We start from the raw sequence: 19,140 nt of genomic DNA, 5'->3' as shown, positions 1-19,140 counted from the left end.
TAACTTCTCATAGTCAGATTAATACTTAATTTAATTCCTCAGAAATTAATTAAACTAATTTAATTTCCTCAGAATTAAATGGAGCCAAACAACCAGATGAGTAAATACGGTCTGGTGTGGTAAGATTCAAAATCAACCTGAAAATGATGCCTCGACAGTGCGCGAGCCGCTTAGTGACACACCAACAAAATCAATCTCCTCTGAGTGAGAAGGGGGGAGGGGGAGAGAAAAAAAAATAGCTGCAGCAGCGAGTTTCTCACTCAGAGGGGGGAAGAAACCGCAGCACGGGCTTCCTCGAAAATGAGCTCTAGATCTAGGGATGGGATTGCGGGTGGAGCAGATCCGATGCAATCCTCCTCAGAGCGTGGCCCGGCAGGAGAGTGGAGCATTTAACAGCGTTTAAAAGCACAATCAGCCCCCTTATTTTTTCTGAGAGCCGACTGCGTGAGCTACACTCCTCATTAATTGCTACTCATTATATAATTAGGCATAATATGCTTGTGTAACTCTGCTTGTGTAACTGATGCTGGATCTGGTGGTTAAGGAAGAACATAGGGACTCCGCCCATCTACATTCCCCTCCCACCGGATCCATATGCGAACCCACGAGCACAGCTGCCTCTCTGCCTTGGCGAAAAGGTGCGGGACTGGCACCACTAGGAGAACGTAGTAAAAGCTCCTTCCTCAAAGTGAGCCATCTGAGAGCGAAGCAAGGCAGTAACAGAATGCTCACTCTGCGGGCAATCAGCCCTCCCTTATTCTCAAAGAGAGCCCTCCAAGAGCAAATCACACGCAGTAACAAATGCTCCCTCTTCTCAAAGAGAGCCCTCCAAGAGAGGGAGGAACACACAGCCCTGAATGCTGCCCGCCGCTCGCCCAAATGCTTCTTTTGAATTAAGCTTTGACTTAATGGAGCTTATAAGTGGACAAACTACACTAAATAAGACTCACAACAGATAGAGACTGGACACACACATAGTGCTTGCTGAATTTAAAAAAAAAGCTGATGACGGTTCCACCTCATGTGCTTTTTATAGCTTGCCTGGTTGCTACGTTCACCCGCCAATAAACATCTCACCCTTCCATGGGCTGATTACATGTCACTGTTCAGAGCGTGGTTCTCGCTTAAGGGGTTTCCTGTAGCGTTTCCGACGCAGCACGAGTCCTGAAGAGGAACTCACTGAGTGTGTTTCATGTTCTTCCTGTAGAAGGTAAAAAAAGAAGAAGGCATTTTTATAATTAATGATGTAAATGATGATTGTCCTGTGCACAGGATATCTGTTCATCTGTACTGAGACACTGATGATACAATCAACATGAAGAGTTCAGCTACATGAAAAGATCAAACAGATTCATCAATTCCTGACTCTGATGTTGTTTTCATCTCCATCAGATTCCATCATCAGCTCACTCTGGATCTGAACACAGTGATAAACACCTCCGTCTGTCTGAGAGCAACAAAGTATTACTCACACTAACACAGATCAGTCATATCCTGATCATCAGACAGATTTGAATTTGTATTCTCAGGTGTTTGTGTAGAGTACGAGAGTGTGTTTGCACGCGGGTTACTGGGGGAGCTGGAGTGGAGTGGATGATGTACGTATATCAGTGTCATATAAGAGCATCAGCACAGGAAGGGGTGGGATAATGAATGTATGTTTGGATCTAATGATCAGTCCTGGATTTTTGTTCTACTCTTCCTCCAGATACTCATTCATACACAATAACATACATGACTGTTCTCGTCGTGTAAAGCCGTTCAGCCAGTAGAATAGGAGTGTTTGTGGATCACAAGTGCAGCATCTCTGTCCTTCTACAGCAATTCTCGTCTCGACACAATGAGCCTCATTCCACACAGTCCAGACCACATTCACTCAGCCGCTCTTATCCTGGGTTTAGTGCTTTTTTATGGATCATTCAGTGAAACTGTGTTGTGAATCAGAATAGATTGACAAGAGATTCTACCCAGTAATGGCTTTGAGCTGCATGATGACTTATAATAGTGTGATGTTAATTGAGACTCTTATTTTGACCTCATTGCATTTCATACATGACAAACTCACCTCAAAATCTTTTTGTATATGTAGATATGTAAATAGAGTGTGTATAGGTTTGGTCTCCCTTACTTTAAAGAAATTTAGAAAAAATGAAAATATGAATGATCAGTTAGATATTAAATCACATAATAGTATTTTGGTAATCATACAGAATGATATCGTTGTATAAATATATTACAATATATTGAATAATGCAAAGAAGGAATTGAAGGTCTTCCATATATTGAAAATTATGTGAAAAATATATTTACATATTGTTCACCAATATATGTTAATTTTATATTCAGTAATACACTTTTATAATATATAAGATTACATGTGATAAGATTTGGTACTGCATGTATATAAAAATATATTGAACATATATTTACTCATGCAGAATATACAAACATAGATGGAAATATATGTTTCTTTTTTTTTAACAATCATTTGTGATATTACGTTTCATTATTTTAAAATATAGCTAGTTTACAATAATGTAAGTATACCTGCACATACACTCTCCTGTGCTGAAAAAGTGCACAGCCATTATTAGGGCCAAGCCGCAAGTCTATGGCAGCCCATAGAACCGCTTGCAGGAAAGTTGTGAAATTTGGCACACTGATAGAGGACAGTGTCAACATTAACCATAGCAAATTTGGAGTCTCTAACTCCAACTCTCTAGCGCCACCACTTGTCCAAAATTTTCAATATCTTTATGTTAATAACTTTTGAACCATAAAGCACAGAAGGAAAATTATTTTTTCCTCTGAATCCTTGGCTCAGGCCAAGTCCGAATGGAGCCAAAAATTCCAAAATCGCAAGGGTTAGTTTTTTCGCTATTTTCAATTGTTCGAAAAACCTACTTTTTTGAACTCGTCCTAGACGGTTAGTCCCGATTTTCCACGAAAAATTGGCTCAGATCATCTTCAGATGATGGCAGCAAAAATTTATGGAATTCAAGTTGATTCGTCCAATCGGTTCCAATCGTTTCTCTCGAATACCACGCAAACAAATTCTACAAAAAGCACTCAAAAATGCTTGTGAGGCTATAACTCCTCAACGGTTTGGCATATTGAGGACCAAACTTGGTGTGTGTTATAAAAAGCATGACCTGAGACTACCTGCAGTGTTTCGACGCAGCGCCACCTAGTGGTCAGGAGATATGAAAAATGCATATTTTTGCTTATAACCTTCTGAATGGTTTTGGTCAAAAATCACAAAACTCTCTTTAGATTTGGTGGGTCATGTTGAGTCAAATGTATCCATTTTTCCCCCGTGTCAGCCATTTTAGGTGTCGGCCATTTTTGAATTAAGTTTAAAATGCTATATCTTTTTTGAACCGCATTATCGTATCGTTACGAAATAATTACAAAAAATCTATCGGCTCCATGCCCTGAGGTACTCAAAAAGTTTGGTGGCAGTGCCACCTTGTGGTCAAAAAGTTATGGATGAAATTTAGAAAAATGCTAATAACTTTTGCTTACATTAGCCTATTGTAACCGGGACTGATGTTGATAGATTCCTTGGATCATGACGGAGAACACCGATACCAATAAAGCCAAATTATCAAATATTTGCTGAACTTCCTGTCCACCATTTTGATTCATGTTGACAAACCTACTTTTTCGAACTCCTCCTAGACCGTTGGTCCGATTTTCACCAAATTTGGCCTCGGATCATCTTCAGACAAAGCTGGCAAAAAGTTATGGATTTCGTGTTGTTGATACACGCAACAACAGTTTTTTGTTTAGCGCCATGAACGAATTTGCTGGAAAGAGATGCCAAACTGCACTGAGAGCTGTATCTCTGTAAAGGTTTGAGATATTTACACCAAACTTTGTATGTGCCATTGTCACCTTGCACTGACCATGGCACATCAATTTGGTAACAGTGCCACCTATTGGCAAAGAGTAATAAACCATTCATTTAACCCTTATTATAAAATTTCCCAAAATGCTAATAACTTTTGATTGCATTAGGCTATTGTAATGAAACTGGTCTCAAAATATTCCTTGGGTCATGTTGACAACAGACATATCAATTCAATTTTTTAGTAGAAATCTGAACTCCCCGTCCCGCCATTTTGGATTTATGTTAAAATCCTACTTTTGTTCTTCTAACTCCTCTTCAACTGTTGTCCGATTTTCACCAAAATCGAGTCAGATCGTCTTCTGTGTTTGCTGAAAGTTATTTATTTCGTGTCGATTGACAAAACCGTTTTCATACAGCACCGTTACAGATTTTAGGCACAGTGCCAAAATGGTTCTGAGGGTGATATCTCTGCAAAGCGTCCAAACTTTGTATGTGTCATTGTCACCTCACACTGACCATGCCACATCAAATTTGGTAACAGCGCCACCTATTGGTCAAGAGTAATAAACCATTCATTAACCATTAATAATTACATTTATAAAAATGCTAATAACTTTTTTGTTGCATTAGCTTATTGCAATGAAACTCATCTAAAAATATTCCGTGGCTTATGCCGACAACATAGATACCAAATATGCCAGAGTAAGCTCAACTTCCTTTCCGCCATTTTAATTTATGTTGAAAACCTACTTTTTCGAACTCCTCATCAACGGATGATCTTCAGACTGTGCTGACTAAAAGTCATGGATTTTGTGTTGATAGACAAAACCGTTTTCGCATACCAAAGCGACGAAGACAAAACCGTTTTCGCATACCAAAGCGACGATGTATCTCTGTAGTGCTTTGGCATATTGACACTAAACTTTGTGTGTCATTGTCAACTCAGAACACAGAACACACCACATCGATTTGATAACAGCGTCACCTATTGGTCACACTTGATAAGCCAATAAATCACACTACTAGAGGTTGTATTTATGATTTTTCCACCATTACAATTACAATCATCCTAAATTGGTTTTTATTGCTCATTGTTGCATTTGGTCTGATGCTCCATGCCATTGGCTTAGCTCCTCAACTTGCCTCTGGAGTGCTCGGCCCCGTAATTGCTGCTTGCAGCTATATTTATTTATTATTATTATTATTTTTAAATAAAGTAACATAATTTGAAGGCAAGAAAGGAAAATCCCCTGCAGCAGATCTAGGCAGGAGGTGTTGGGGAGGCGGGTGGGCTAAGATGAGGACAAACACATCACACAGACATAGCATTCATTGAATACATCCTAGTTATCTAGTTTAAACGGTAATGAGTATGTAAATCTGATTGGCTGGGACCCTTTGAACTGAATGAACCAATCAGAATGCAAGTAAATTATCCATTAATACTCCAGCTGAATTCTGTCAGTGAAATGACATGTCAGAATAAATGTGTGTAATAAATCCTCATATAAACAGTAAGATCAGTGTGTGTGTATTAAGTCAATGCAGAGTTTGATATATATCTGTGCTTTTCTCGATCTCTTTTTGTGTTGATTAAAATCAGTAATTTATTAAAAATGTATATTATTTATTAAATAATAATAATCAATAATTAATATTTTATTTTCAATAAATTTTAATGATTTTTTTTATGTGTTATTTCTGATATCTGACTGATATAAATAAAGCTTTTCTACCCATATGACGAAAACAAAGTTGATGGGTTTTATTCCTTCTCCTCACCCTAAATCAGCTGGAAAAAAAAAAAAAAAAAAAAATAATAAAAAATTCTTAAAAGGAGAAATATGGTTGCCCTGTAACCATAAAATCAAACTATTGCTTAAAAAATAATTCAGGATAGGAATCAATTTGCTCGATCAGTGATTATTGGCAGTTTTTACTTCAGGACCCAGATTTTGATTAGTTATCTAATTCCAATATGATGTGGGGGAAAAAAAACATAATGTCAAACACCAAAAAGAAAAAGTATTTCAGAAATTAGGTCATTACATTTACATTTAACCATTTAGCAGATGCTTTTATCCAAAGTGACTTATAAATGAGGACAATAGAAGCAATCAAAAACCAACAAAAGAGCAATAATATGCGAGTGCTATGACAAGTCTCAGTTAGCCTAACACAGTGCACATAGCAAGATATATACATAGGACTAAGTAGGCAGTTTAAGCAAAGTGGTCTGAGAAATTCAGCTGATCATCAATCACAACTCCAAGGTTTCTGGCTGTTTTGAAGGAGTTATGGTTGATGTGCCTAACTGGATGGTGAAATTGTGATAGGAGTTATGGTTGATGTGCCTAACTGGATGGTGAAATTGTGATATACGAGATATATAGGCTACATAAGGGCTATTGTCGGATAATCAGGATGGAATGAGAGGTAGAGTTGACTGTCATCAGCATAGCAGTGATATAAAAAAACTAATTTCTAAATGTGCGAACCTAGTGATGCCATGTAGACGGAGAAGAGAAGTGGTCCAAGAACTGAGCCCTGAGGGACCCCAGTAGCTAGATGTTGCGACTTGGACACTTCACCCCCCCAAGATACTTTGAAGGACCTATTTGAGAGGTAGACTCAATCACTGGAGTGCAGTTCCTGAGATACCATGTCAAAAGCAGCAGTCAGATCCAGCAAGATAAGTATGAAGATTTGGAAGCCGCTCTTGCCAGTCTTAGGTCTTCAGCAACTGAGACCCAAAAGGCAGTCTGAGTTGAATGTCCACTTCTGTAGCCAGACTGGTTGCAGTCCAGGAGGTTTTTCTTTGTGTGTGAGAAAGGCAGAGGACTCATTCAAGTGTTTGTGCAATGAAAGGAAGACGGGAAAACTGGTCTGTTCTCTAAATGAGCTGGCGCCTAAAAGAGCTGTTCTCCTAAAAGAGATGGCACCGCTGACGGCTGCCTCAATGGCATGCTCCACAGTGTTTTTTTTATGTTTTTGTAGTTTTTATTTTTTCCTGTTTTTAGTTATATTCTTGCAGTCAGTTTCATCAGGGACGAATTTCTGAAAGGATGGAGGTTGGTGGTTGGGAAGTATGGATGGACTTTTGTTTGTACAGTTTACCTAATATTTCACCAGTTTTTGACTATTCTGATCAAATGCTTCAGGAAGCTTTGTCAGTGAGGATTTAGAATGGTGCTGCCTAGTATTCATCTGGTGAATCTCTGCTCTCTATACCCAACAAAATGGATGAACTCCTTCTGCTCTCATGGATATATAAGGCTTTTTCAGACTCTGCTGCTCTGTATTTCATGGCTGAATGATGGCATTCCAGACAGCGCGTTAAGTCTGCCAGGCTTCCAGCTGGTCTCGCAACACACAGAATCAGTGGGGGAAATCGCGTGGCAGTGGGACATGGTTTTTACATAAATGAGAGGTGGTGTACAGATGTAACAGTGTTAAAGAAGATGTGCCTTTTCCCAATCTAGAAGCATTTTTTCATCAACTGTAAGCCCTTTTACTCGCCGCAGGAGTTTTTCCTCCTCGTTCATTCTTGTGAGAATTTACATTTCTACTGCAAACTCACATGAGCTCTGCTTTACATCAACTCGCTGATCAGATCTCAGACACACAGCAACAACAGCCGGACTCTGTTATTATTATTCTCGGGGACTTTAAAAAGCAAATCTACATATCCCACCAAAGCACAGGATTTCAGACAGGGCTGGTGGTGTAACACAATCTGGGCCTGTTTTTTTTTTCTTTTTCTGCTTCCGGAAGACCTGGCGCACATTGTCTTCACTGATTTGAGGTGCAGGTGTGGGGCAGAGGGGGGTTGCAAGAGGTGTGAATGGTTGTGTGTAGAGGTGTTTCAGAGCAGGTGTGAACCTGCAGAAAAACTCATTCAGATCGTCTGCCAGTTGTTGATTTTCCCACAGTGGCAGGGGATGGTGTCTTGTAGTAAGTGATCTCTTTCAGACCTTTCAACACTGATGCTGACGTTCGCTGGAAGTGAACTGAGTCCTTAGTTTTTCAGAATAATTCCTCTTTGCCACTCTGATCTCCTTTTCCAGTGTGTATTTGTGGAAGTTTATACAAGACATTGTCCCCCTTCCTGTTAGGACCTTCTTTGGCCTGACGGAGCTGTCTGAGTTTTGCAGTGAACCATGGTTTGTTGTTGTTGTAAATTAGATGAGATCCTGGGTAGGCAATGCACATGTCTTTAGCTTGAGCTTCATGACGGGCGCCGGCTCACTTCTCCCGGTTGTATGTCTTGAAGTGTTTGATCAGTGCCGCTGCTCCGCCAATTATTATATCCAGCAAAACATACACAACAATAGTCGAAAACCAGAAATATATTGGGTGATATGTGTAGTGTCGAATGTCCAGCAATTTGTCTCTGGTGTAACTGATTGCAGTGATATAACTAAAGACAGGACAAAACTAACAAAAGCACAAAAACAACTGCGAGCACGCCATGGAGGCCGCCATCATCGGTGTCATCATCATCATCATTAGATTACAACCTGCAAAGAACTACAAAAGTAGGTATAAGGGAACAATGTGTTTATGTTTGGGTAATAAGGGAGTAAGAACCAGATGTGCAACCTGCAAAGAACTGTGTAAGTAAACTGACATTACATCATAACTTTTTAGTAATTATAGTGTACTTATTCAGTACTGAGGTAGGTATAAGGGAATAATATGCAAAAGTTTGGGGAATAAAGGGGTAACAACCTGTAAAATGACAAATCATTTATACTGTAAGTATTTTGAAACTAAGAGGTACTTGAGATTCCACAAGATTCTAATATTACGTGGTATGTTTGGTCTAAGCAAACAATCTTATGTTTGGGAATGATTTATAAAGACTATATATATGAAATAATTTTATATTGGTATTTTATTAAAGGCATATAGGTATTTTTTTAAACCATGGGGTACACATCATATTATTAAAGGATGGACATGATGGAGATTACTGAACAAAAAAACTGGACATCTAGTGAAATGAGTTTATGAGTTTCTGCTATGATTTCTAATTCACGAGTCTATTTACCTTATGGAAGCTTATTCGTTGATTTCAGCAACTTCACACCAGCAAGTTCTCAACACCACTATCACCAAATAACTTTGCATGATATACCGTCAAGGTTCAATGCAGCTAAAACAAGCTTACCTCTTTTCAGCTGTTCAATAGAAAAAACACACGATACAACATTTGTATTTCAGTGGATGTATACTGTAGTGTTTTTATAGCAAAAAAAAGGGGGGGTTAGAGGGTTTAATTTGGCCCATCGAACAATTAAAATAAAACTAGTGCAATATTTTTCTCTGTAATTACTATGGCAAATATACACTTGTTCTGTGTTTGTCCAACTTTGTTCCTCACTTGTTCCATGTAGTTACAGGGTAAATACAACAGTTGCGGGCTGTAAATTAAAGTGGTGCTTGTTCCCCCTTTATTCCATGTAGTTACAGGGTAAATACAACATTTGTTCCCCCTTTATTCCATGTAGTTACAGGGTAAATACAACATTTGTTTTCACGTAGTTACAGGGTAAATACAACATTTGCCCGGCTGAAAATTAAAGTGGTGCTGTTGTTACCCCCCTTGTCCCATGTAGTTACTGGGTAAATACAACATTTGCGGGCTGTAAATTAAAGTGGCGCTTTGTTCACCCCTTGTTCCATGCAGTTACAGGGTAAATACAACATTTGCGGGCTGTAATTTAAAGTGGCGCTTTTTCCCCCTTGTTCCATGTAGTTACAGGGTAAGTGGCTACAAGAAGTTGTTCTGAAATGATTGTTTATGCAGTGGGTCATACATACATACATTATATATCGGGGTAATGTACCAAAAACATGGTGGACTGTTTTATTTAATTCAAATATTTGTTTGCAATTTACTATAGGCCTACTGCTCAGTTAAATTAACCCAAAATGGGTTTTAAAAATTAAAATCACACACAATATGACAACAGTAACAACACAGGCAACACATAGCCTAATAAAAGATTAAAATTTATTACACCAGTTCAGAAAAAAAGCAAAGCAACTCCATACTTATACAGCTTATACAGTTAAACCAAATTCTTTTGAAAAGCTTGTTTAAGAATGAATAGATTTTGTTCAATTTGTTCATGTTTTTTCACCCACTGACGAAGTTAAACTATTATGGCCAAACCATCACGCCAATAAACACATAGTAATAAACACTGAAAGTCAAGACTACACTGTGTATTATAGCGAACTGACAGGATTTTAACCATTTTGATCCACATCCTCAAGCACCATTTTGACTAAAAGTTAGTTAAGTTTCCCAGTTTTAACCGCTCATCAGTCGCTGCTCAATATTGTGAGAACATACTCGGACAAAAAACCCTACAGTTTTAAAAGAACACATTTCCAGCCAGTTTCAAAAGTCTCACCTCTTCGTTTCAATTAGTTTTCTTGTGTTTTCTACACATATGTTACCCAGACTTAAATTAATTTGCAGTCCAAGGAAAAAAAATCTATTTTTACTATATTAACCTATGTAGTGAATATAAATAAAGACACAGAGAAAAATAAAATTGAAAAGAAAATATAATTCTTTTATTAATCATAGTACTAATATGGATATTACTGCGGCAAAAATTCATCCAATTAAATTTGGAACTAGCACTGCAGATGTTAGTCATCCAATCAGAGAAACCATGCAGAGGCGCTGACTCCGCCCCCAGAGAAAGATTTAGAGAATTAATTGATGAAAAAATACCTAAAAGAAATGCAAGAAGTTCATCTATGATCAGTTTTATGTTAAACTACATCGATTGAGAAGTTGTGTTTTAAAAAAACTTATCTGCATAGAGTTTCTGTTGATCTGTAAATGTTTTAAAGCCAAGCTAACGTAAATTAGGATAATCGTTGGTTCATCTGGTATAACCTGGAAAGAAGACCAATTAACAAAAACAGTTAATATACAGAGGGATCGTTGAGTTGAATGTATATTTTGATAAATGTGGTGAACTGTGACTCAACAGAAAAAAATCTGTTTTCACTGTGTGTAAATTGGATTTGCATCGTTCTGCCGTTACCATTTATCTGTGGGAGTTCTTCTCTTTGAATTTAGGATTGAGGTATCGTTTTTTTTTCTGTTGGAACTGACATTTTCTAAGAACTAAGGGAGAACATTCTCTTTTGGTATGGCTGAAGATGTTTAAACTGAAAATAATTATTTGAACTGATAAGAGGTGCTGATGTGTTTTTCTATATTATTTTTCTTTAATTGTTGATGTGGTAATCCAAAGGTATTGTAAATTTATTTTGTAGGATTATATTGACTGGAAATGTAAAATTTAATTTTGGTTTGAAAAAGGTAATTTCACAAATTCGCTGAAATTTGGAAACAAAGAGATATAATCTAACCTAAACTATTAAAACCTTTTAATCAGCTGTAAACTAAATAACACCTAAAGTCAAATCAAATAATAAGGGAACTCAGAACAGCAGCAAATTCATTAAAAGGGAAAGAAGGAGCTAAATCTTTGCCTTTTTCCCTTATTGTTTAATTATTTTCATTCCAAACATTATTTTCTTATAAATAAGTGTGTCTGGGAAAGTCTATGTGTGTGTGCCTTTTGCCTCCTATGATTCCTGTTGTCTTCTGATTGGACCATTGATCCGGTACATCGCAATTGCTGAAAGATCAAATTAGTTCACATTTTGAAACTTTGAGCCGACCGTAATAGTGAGGGTTACCTACAAGATTTAAGCAAAGGCAGGTGTTACACAAGAAGTGGAGAGCCAGAAGCCAGGAGGCAGAGACACACACACACACATTTAACTAATATGTTTTTATTTTAAAATTTCCCTCTCAAGAAAAATAAGTGTAAGAGTAAATAAAAATGGAAATTATAGAGGAAAAGGGTGTAAAAGTTCCAAATGCAATCCTAATTAATGGCATCACTGGGACTGAAGTTGGTTGACGAAATATTGGACTTTGTAAAGCAGTATGGGTCAATTAATAGGATTTTTTTTAAGTGATCCTAGCTTAGAATCACACAGGTCCTTGATAGTAGAGTTCAGCTCTGGACTGGCAGTGCAAACCCTCCAGACAATGCTCCCATATGTCCAACACAGCAAAGAATATTCCTGATGTCTCTTTCCATGTGACAGCTTTATCGAATGTCTCTATGTTTGAGAGGCTGGGACGAAACACAACCCAAACTTACCTCAATGAGCTGAAAGTGTTGGCAAGTCATAGCGGAGAGAATTTTGAGGATGTCTTGAAGGGCATGTTGGCGCACGAGAGAGTGGTGCCAAAGTCATGTCCTTTACCTGTTTTCTTGCTGAAGTTGATGACCCCTCACATGCTCATTCAACAGATCCATCCTTGACTGAGTTTCTTTAAAAGCAGTCTCAGGTAATAGCAAATGCTAGCACAACTTCCCTCTGTTCCACTAGTGTCAGCAGCCACAAGCCCAGAATGCCCGTCAATCACTGTCAGTCAGTGATTTAAACCCACCTGGAGTTGTAGAGGAGCATCTTGTATGTACCAGTGACTTAGCCATACCTGGAAACTCACCATAACGATTTTGATTTTTCTCTGGGTAAACTCCCCGTCCACCCCAACGAGGTTTGATTATGAAACTTGGCTCACCAGTGCTGAACTACTCTTTCAAGACTTAACCGTGTCTGATTTCCACAGAGTGCGCAGAATCTGTGAGAGCCTTCTTCCCCCGGCAGCAGACATTGTGAAATCTGTTGGCTTGGCATCATTGCCTTCAACAAACATTCAGCTTATTGATTCTGATTTCACGCCCATTGAGGATAGCGAAGAGTTATTCGCCAAGTTCCTGAACTTATTCCAAAAACCCAGGAGAAAAGCCATCTGCTTACTTGCAATGATTACATGTGGCGTTACAGACCACCATGCGGCGTGGTGGAGTCCTTGGTTTAGAAGTTGATAAGCATCTGATTAAGCAGTTTTGTAGAGAGATCCTGGGAAAAGTCCTTGATTCTAGAGTTGCAATTATAGCAGAAAAAGCATTCACCCCCATCCTTTGCGAGCTAATGACCTTATTATGAACCGAGGAGACCAAGCATGCTTCCAAAAAGCGTTACGAATGAAACAAACACCTGGGAAGTGTTAAGCAACGTGCCGTAATGCAGTCTCCAACAGCCACTAGAGATGATGTAGCTCAGTTAAATTCTGTTACTGCTCAGTTGGCAAGTCAGATAACAGAACTCCAAATCAGCTTGCGTTATTAACTTCAAAGCAGTCCAAAGACAAGCCAAACCTCAAGTTGAGCACTTTTATGTCCTCCATTAAGCCAAGTGCCATCAGTCCTAAAGGAGAAACCAAAGTCCCAGACAAGTCTCAGCCAGTTAGACCAAAGCCAGTCTATTGCTTTAGGTGTGGAGAGGATGGGCCCACATCGCCAGTTCTTTTTCCAATGACCCAAATCAGGCATTAATAATCAGAGAAGAGGAATGAGCTGGCACAGAGACAGTGTGAATGGGACTTGCGGAATGGCAGAACTTAGTGGGGAAGATTTTTATTGGTCAAAATGTGAATTTGTTCCAGCATAATCAATGTGAATATAGCCATTTAATGTATCAAGTTTTTCTACTGTTATAATCATGTGTCTGCCTGTGTGTGTAGAGGTCTGCATGTGAATGGAATGTGCAGATAGTGTAGGGGTACAGAATATGGTGCAGCTGCACACTCTATTCGGACATTAGACAAAATATATGATTAGACCTCCCTCGTTTCACTTAAAATAAATTTTACTGCTGGGTGGCAGGCTGGAGACACAGCCAAAAGAGGTAAAATAGTTGATAAACAATAACCATATGTATAGAATGTATTGAACACGCCTTCAGGAAAAAAAAACTGTATAAAAGACTTTGCAGACATTCATTTATTTGCTTCTTTTGAACAGTTAAACATTATGTTTTGGTAGTCAGATTTTCTTTTAGAGTTCTGAAAATAAGGCATTATGTTAAGTCCCTTGTATCAGACTTTTCAGTGATGCATTCTGAAAATCCTTTGGATAAGTTCTTTTCATGTACCATATTAGCCAAGGGCTCAATTTCCACTTATTTTGTAATTTAATGACTAATCTGGCATCTTCCTCTCTTAATAACATTTAGAGAGCTTGGGAGGAAGAACTGACAGACCACTTTCTGAAGACATGGAACTGTATTCTTAAGCAAGGTCCATGTATCGTCAATGTTGTTGCTTGGCATTCACTATACAGTTCAGTAGTAGTACACAGAGCACATATTTCCAGAGTTTAAACTAGCTCAAGTGTTTCCTGGTACTAGCCCCATATGCAATAGATATACAGTAATGTGATGAGGGATCATTAATTCACATGTTCTTGACATGCCCCAAATTAGAGTGTTTCTGGTGATCGATATTTCATACCCTTTCAGCGATTCTTAAGCACAGTTTTAGAGCCATAACCTCTGGGGGCATTATTTGGAGTAGCTCCAGGGAGTCATGGCTGTCAAGCATCTAAGTGTAAAGCCTCCTTGTTGGCACATAGAGCAATACTATTTAAGTGGAAAGATCCCTTCACACCCACCCATACTCAATGGATTAGAGATTGATGTCTTGAAAAAATTAGGTATTCTCTAAAAGGGTCGGAAAAAAACAATTTTTTTAAGATGTGTGGCACCTTTTATTTACTATGTTAATAAGCTGTTTTAAATAACGCCCTGTTAATGGCAGATTTTTTTTCTCCTTTTATTTTTGTAATGTATTTTCTTTTTTTTTTATCTGAGTGTATGTGCATTATCTCTCTTTTTATATATGGTTGGTGGTTGATGTATGTTGGCATGTACAGTATATACTATACAAGTATGCTCAGTTCTTCTACTTACAATTCCTATCTGAATTGATGGACAGTATGGATGCTACTCTAGATATTTGAGTGGTGAGGGTCGGGGGACTGTTGTATGTGATTTAGAATGTAAATATGAAAATAAAAACTTTGAAAGAAAGAGAATAGACTGACAAGAGATTCTACCCAAAATGCTTTGAGCCACATGATATAAATCGGTAACGAGTGAGGTTATAATAATTATTAATAATAATAATGATTAATATTGATAATGTTCATTTTTCTATTATTTTTTTCTATGTGTTATTTCTGTGTCTCTGATATAAATAAAGCTTCTACCAACTGACGAACAAAGGTGATGGTTTTTATTCCTCCTCTGTGCAGATCTCCAGAAGACAAATCAGCACCTCGTTATAGTTTCTTCTCTCACCCTAAAATCAGTGACGATAAAAATCACAAAGGAATTGATGTTTCCTGTTGTAACCATAAAATCAGACCTACTGCTTTAAACAAAAATAAGACTCAGAATAAGAGGCAGCTCAGTTAATCTGTGATTCTCGGCTGGTTTTACTTCAGGATCCAGATTTTAAATTGGTAATCTAATTCCAATATGATACAAGTAAAAAAAAATCAACATGTATTAATAATAAAATTAAAGATTAAATTAAATGAAAAGGCAACAGGTTTTCCACAAATAAGGGCATGCCACCATCTATTCAGTGCTAGCCTAGAGTTAGATGAATTTGCACCAAATACCATATTATTGCTATGAAAGAATAAAAGATGAGAGACTATTATCAAAATACCCACACACCTGTTGTATTTCAGCACTGATCTGTGCCGCATGTCTCGAGAAACCATCAATTCCAGAGAGAAAATTGTTCTTCACCAACAGGCTTCTCTCTTTCAGGAAGGACATTGTTGTTCATTAGCGTTAGGATCTTGAATTGTGTGTGTTTTCGTTGTCTAATTCACTTGGTTAGTCAACTTTCCTGGTCTGATGGACCAACTGAACTCAAGTTCTTCACAGTTAGCTGATTGTTCAAAACCAGTCTTTATCATGTGTTAAGTTATTAAACCTGAATCTTTGTCCTATATGGACATTTTGCTTAAAGGACCCAAGTCCCAGGAGTGGGTCGGGCTCCTTGAGGCATTAACAAAGATATTTTGTTATAAATGGATGACTATTCCATGTTCAACTTCTCACCACAGGAGAGGAATGAAAATCATCTGCAGAATTAGCATCCCATTTGGAGTCATGTCTCAAACAAGCATTTTGCTTATTCATCCAGTTGAGCATTTGTGATCTGTTGTGTTCATCCACACCAGACTCATCCAGCCATGTCTTTCTGGACCTTGCTTTGTGCACTGAGGCACAGTCATGCTGGAATAGAAGAGAACCTTCCTCAAACTGATCCCATAAAGCTAGAGCAAAGCATTGTCCAAAATATCTTGGTATTGTCACAGGTCAGGATGGGCCAAGCTAGACTGCGCCCACCCCTGAACCAGGACCACCTCGAGGAACATGTCAGAGGGAGGAGTCGGAGACAGAGAATAAAATTAACAAGTTTTATTTTGAAAGTAAAAGCAAATTGGAAATCCTAATCTAAAATCTTCTTCTTTGTTGCCTCAGGATTGAAGGTGAACAGTGCAGCGACCGGGGACTCTCCCGCCCTCTTCCTCTGTGCGGGCCCCGCAATAGATGGACAGATGGGTGGTCATAGGGTAGGTATTTCACAGGTGGGGATACGATCGGCAAAGCCAGCAGTCTGGTAAGTCTCCTCTGATAATTAAATACTTCCAAACTTCCTTCCCTTTTTCACAGATGCAGAATTTGGGACGGAGGGATGTTGGTCAGGTCCGTACACGGCAGAATACACAGCCTTGAGGTGGGGATGTGTTTGGCAAGTGAGGGGTCCGTAAGTCTTATGTTAAGTAGGTAATTCCGAGCCTCCTTCCTTCTTCCACAGGTACGGAATTTGAGGTGAATGATATCAGGTCGAGTACGTATACAGTCAGGTGCAACGGTCTTACAGTAAGGTGGCTTCTCCTAGACACCGTCAGAGTGGATATTCCAGACAGAGCAATGCCAGCCCTCAGATTCGTGACAGAGGAACAGTGCGCTTCTCTCAGCACAGGTGGGCTACAAGGATGCAGCAAAATCGACATCAGCAGGCTGTGGCAGGGTTTCTACTGAGACAGACAGAATGAATGCTCCAGACAAAGTATACAGTTCACATGCGTTGGAAGGGAAAAACACTTCTCACATACAGATGAATAGCAGGGGATGACAGGCAGACTCGAAGTCAACAGGTATTCCTGAAGTGGCTTCTCTGAGACAGACAGAATGGATGTTTCAGGCAAGTATACAGTTTCACATCAGCATTGGAGGACGAACGAACACTTCTCACAATACAGTTGAATTGCAGGGATACAGCAGACTACGAAATCAGGGAACAGGAAGGCCACAGGGGCACGGCTTTTCTGAGGCAGATAGTAATTTCAACAACAGGGCATCTCTTCTCCTATTCGCACAACAGAGGGGTTAATGTCACATCCCAGATGATAATTCCTCACAACCCACGACAGTTGAACAAATCATTATTGTCACAGAAACCTTACTATTGACAGTCAGCCCGCATAACACATGGAGTGCATGGCAAAAAGGAATGTAGCTTACACCCACCACGAACAGCTCCACTTCAAGCATATAATGTGGGGGAAAACATCAATTTGAGGCACTGCAAACTCACTTCACGAAGTGCAATTTAAAGCCAGCACTCACATTCGCGGTTTTCGTCCCCCCCGAGGGGAAGGGGGGGCAACGCGACTCCCTCCACTTGCCACTGAGGATGTTTCGGTGAGACTGTTTTTTTTCTTCACCAGCCACAGAGTTCACACATCACACCATTTATACAAGGAGGGAGGCTGAGCAGGTAGAGATCGGTAATTATGAATCAGTACAATCCACTCAGTGATATTTATGATTGTGATCCAAACACTCCAAACCACATCCAATTCAGTGTCAAACGGGTGCAATTACACAGACTCAGTTTTCAGTTACTTAGCTCCTCTCCAATGCAAACAGGGTATTTCAGCTCTCCCTTCTGTTGTCCTCGAATCCCTCATCAGAGCAACACTTTCCTCGTTTCATTCACCCGTTCCTCCAGTAACGATTACCACCCAATAAAACGACTGTTTCACAAGGGAGAAAAACCAACCCAACACCACCGCGCTCTCTCTTGCTTTTTTATCCTCTCCACTGTTGATGATGGCCTCACGCAACAACTCCTGAGTAAAGCCCCCACAACCTGTTTGCCAATCCGTCGCATTTGGGGTTGTCACAGCAACAAACGCACACCCACAGGCCTGGGAACAGGGTTCTCCCACCTCAAAGCGTTCCACCGGGAAAACTGCTTTCACGCGGGAATAAGTTCCACATGCCATTTGTCACCACCGTGACAGTATGTTGAAGTTTCACTAGGTTCGATTTCTTGCTTGTTCCTAAAACAGAAAGAGATAAACAAACCGCACACAGTGTACCAGCACAGTGAACAGGTTATAGCGTGTAGTTGTAGTGAAATCATCTTGCTGAACGCTGCTGTGATTGAGAGGATTGGGTCGATCAGAGTGCTGAAGATTTCACGAGGCCGGGTCTCAGTATGGACTATTTATTAATGTAAGGGGACAGGAAGGACGTGGACTCAGCCTGACTAAAGACGGAGGAGATGAACATACTCTATTCATTACCATAATACAACAATCTGCTGTTTGTTACTGGAGGTACATTAAACTGGTAGAACAGATCTACATTAGAGGATACAGATTTACACAAATATAGCCTGTAATGGTGTTTATATGCAATCATGTTTTTCAATTTGTGACCTCTTTCTTTTAAAGGTTTGATAATATTGTAAATCTGTCTGTGGGTGTGTGTGGTTCATGATTATGTGGATGCAGGTCAATTATTTACAATCCGTCTGCATTTACTAGTTTCCAGAAATGGAAAATGTGAATGTATGTAATTATTACCTGTGTGTTACTTGATTTCAGTTTAGATCCTCCAATGTGCAACATCTCAAGGTTAATGATGTCACTGACACTGGGTTTCTCTGAGCCACACCAACTGCTGCATGCTGACTAAACCAGAAACACACACTGAGAGAGCAGTGATAATGAGAGTGAAAACAACAAGAACTGGAACATCCCATACACTACTGTTCAGAAGTTGAGTGAGTCAGTATAAATTAATACTTTTATTCAGCAAGGACACATTTAAAGGTGACAGTAAAGTCATTTGAAAAATATTACAAAAGATTACTATTTCGATATAATTGCTTGTTCTTTTAAACTTTCCATCAATCAAGAACTTCTGAAAAATAAAATAGTATCACGCGTTTCCACAAAAATAATGTGCAGGCACAGGCTGTTTGCAACATTGATGATAATCAGAAATGT

General features: G+C 39.0%; 1 long non-coding RNA gene across 1 annotated transcript in view; it reads right to left on the bottom strand.

Annotated features, from left to right (window-relative positions):
* LOC109052416 overlaps positions 1 to 18,799 on the bottom strand; it is a 62,539-nt gene extending 43,740 nt beyond the window's left edge. Inside the window, exon 1 of the long non-coding RNA XR_006159234.1 lies at positions 18,715 to 18,799. This is a non-coding gene — a long non-coding RNA (uncharacterized LOC109052416). The remainder of the gene's footprint in view (positions 1 to 18,714) is intronic.
* Between the last annotated feature and the right edge of the window lie 341 nt (positions 18,800 to 19,140).

This window comes from Cyprinus carpio, unplaced genomic scaffold (assembly GCF_018340385.1).
Source record: "Cyprinus carpio isolate SPL01 unplaced genomic scaffold, ASM1834038v1 S000006455, whole genome shotgun sequence".
Lineage (NCBI taxonomy): Eukaryota > Metazoa > Chordata > Actinopteri > Cypriniformes > Cyprinidae > Cyprinus > Cyprinus carpio.
The sequence above is the reverse complement of the archived record's forward strand: the minus strand, read 5'-3'. Positions and strand labels throughout refer to the sequence as shown.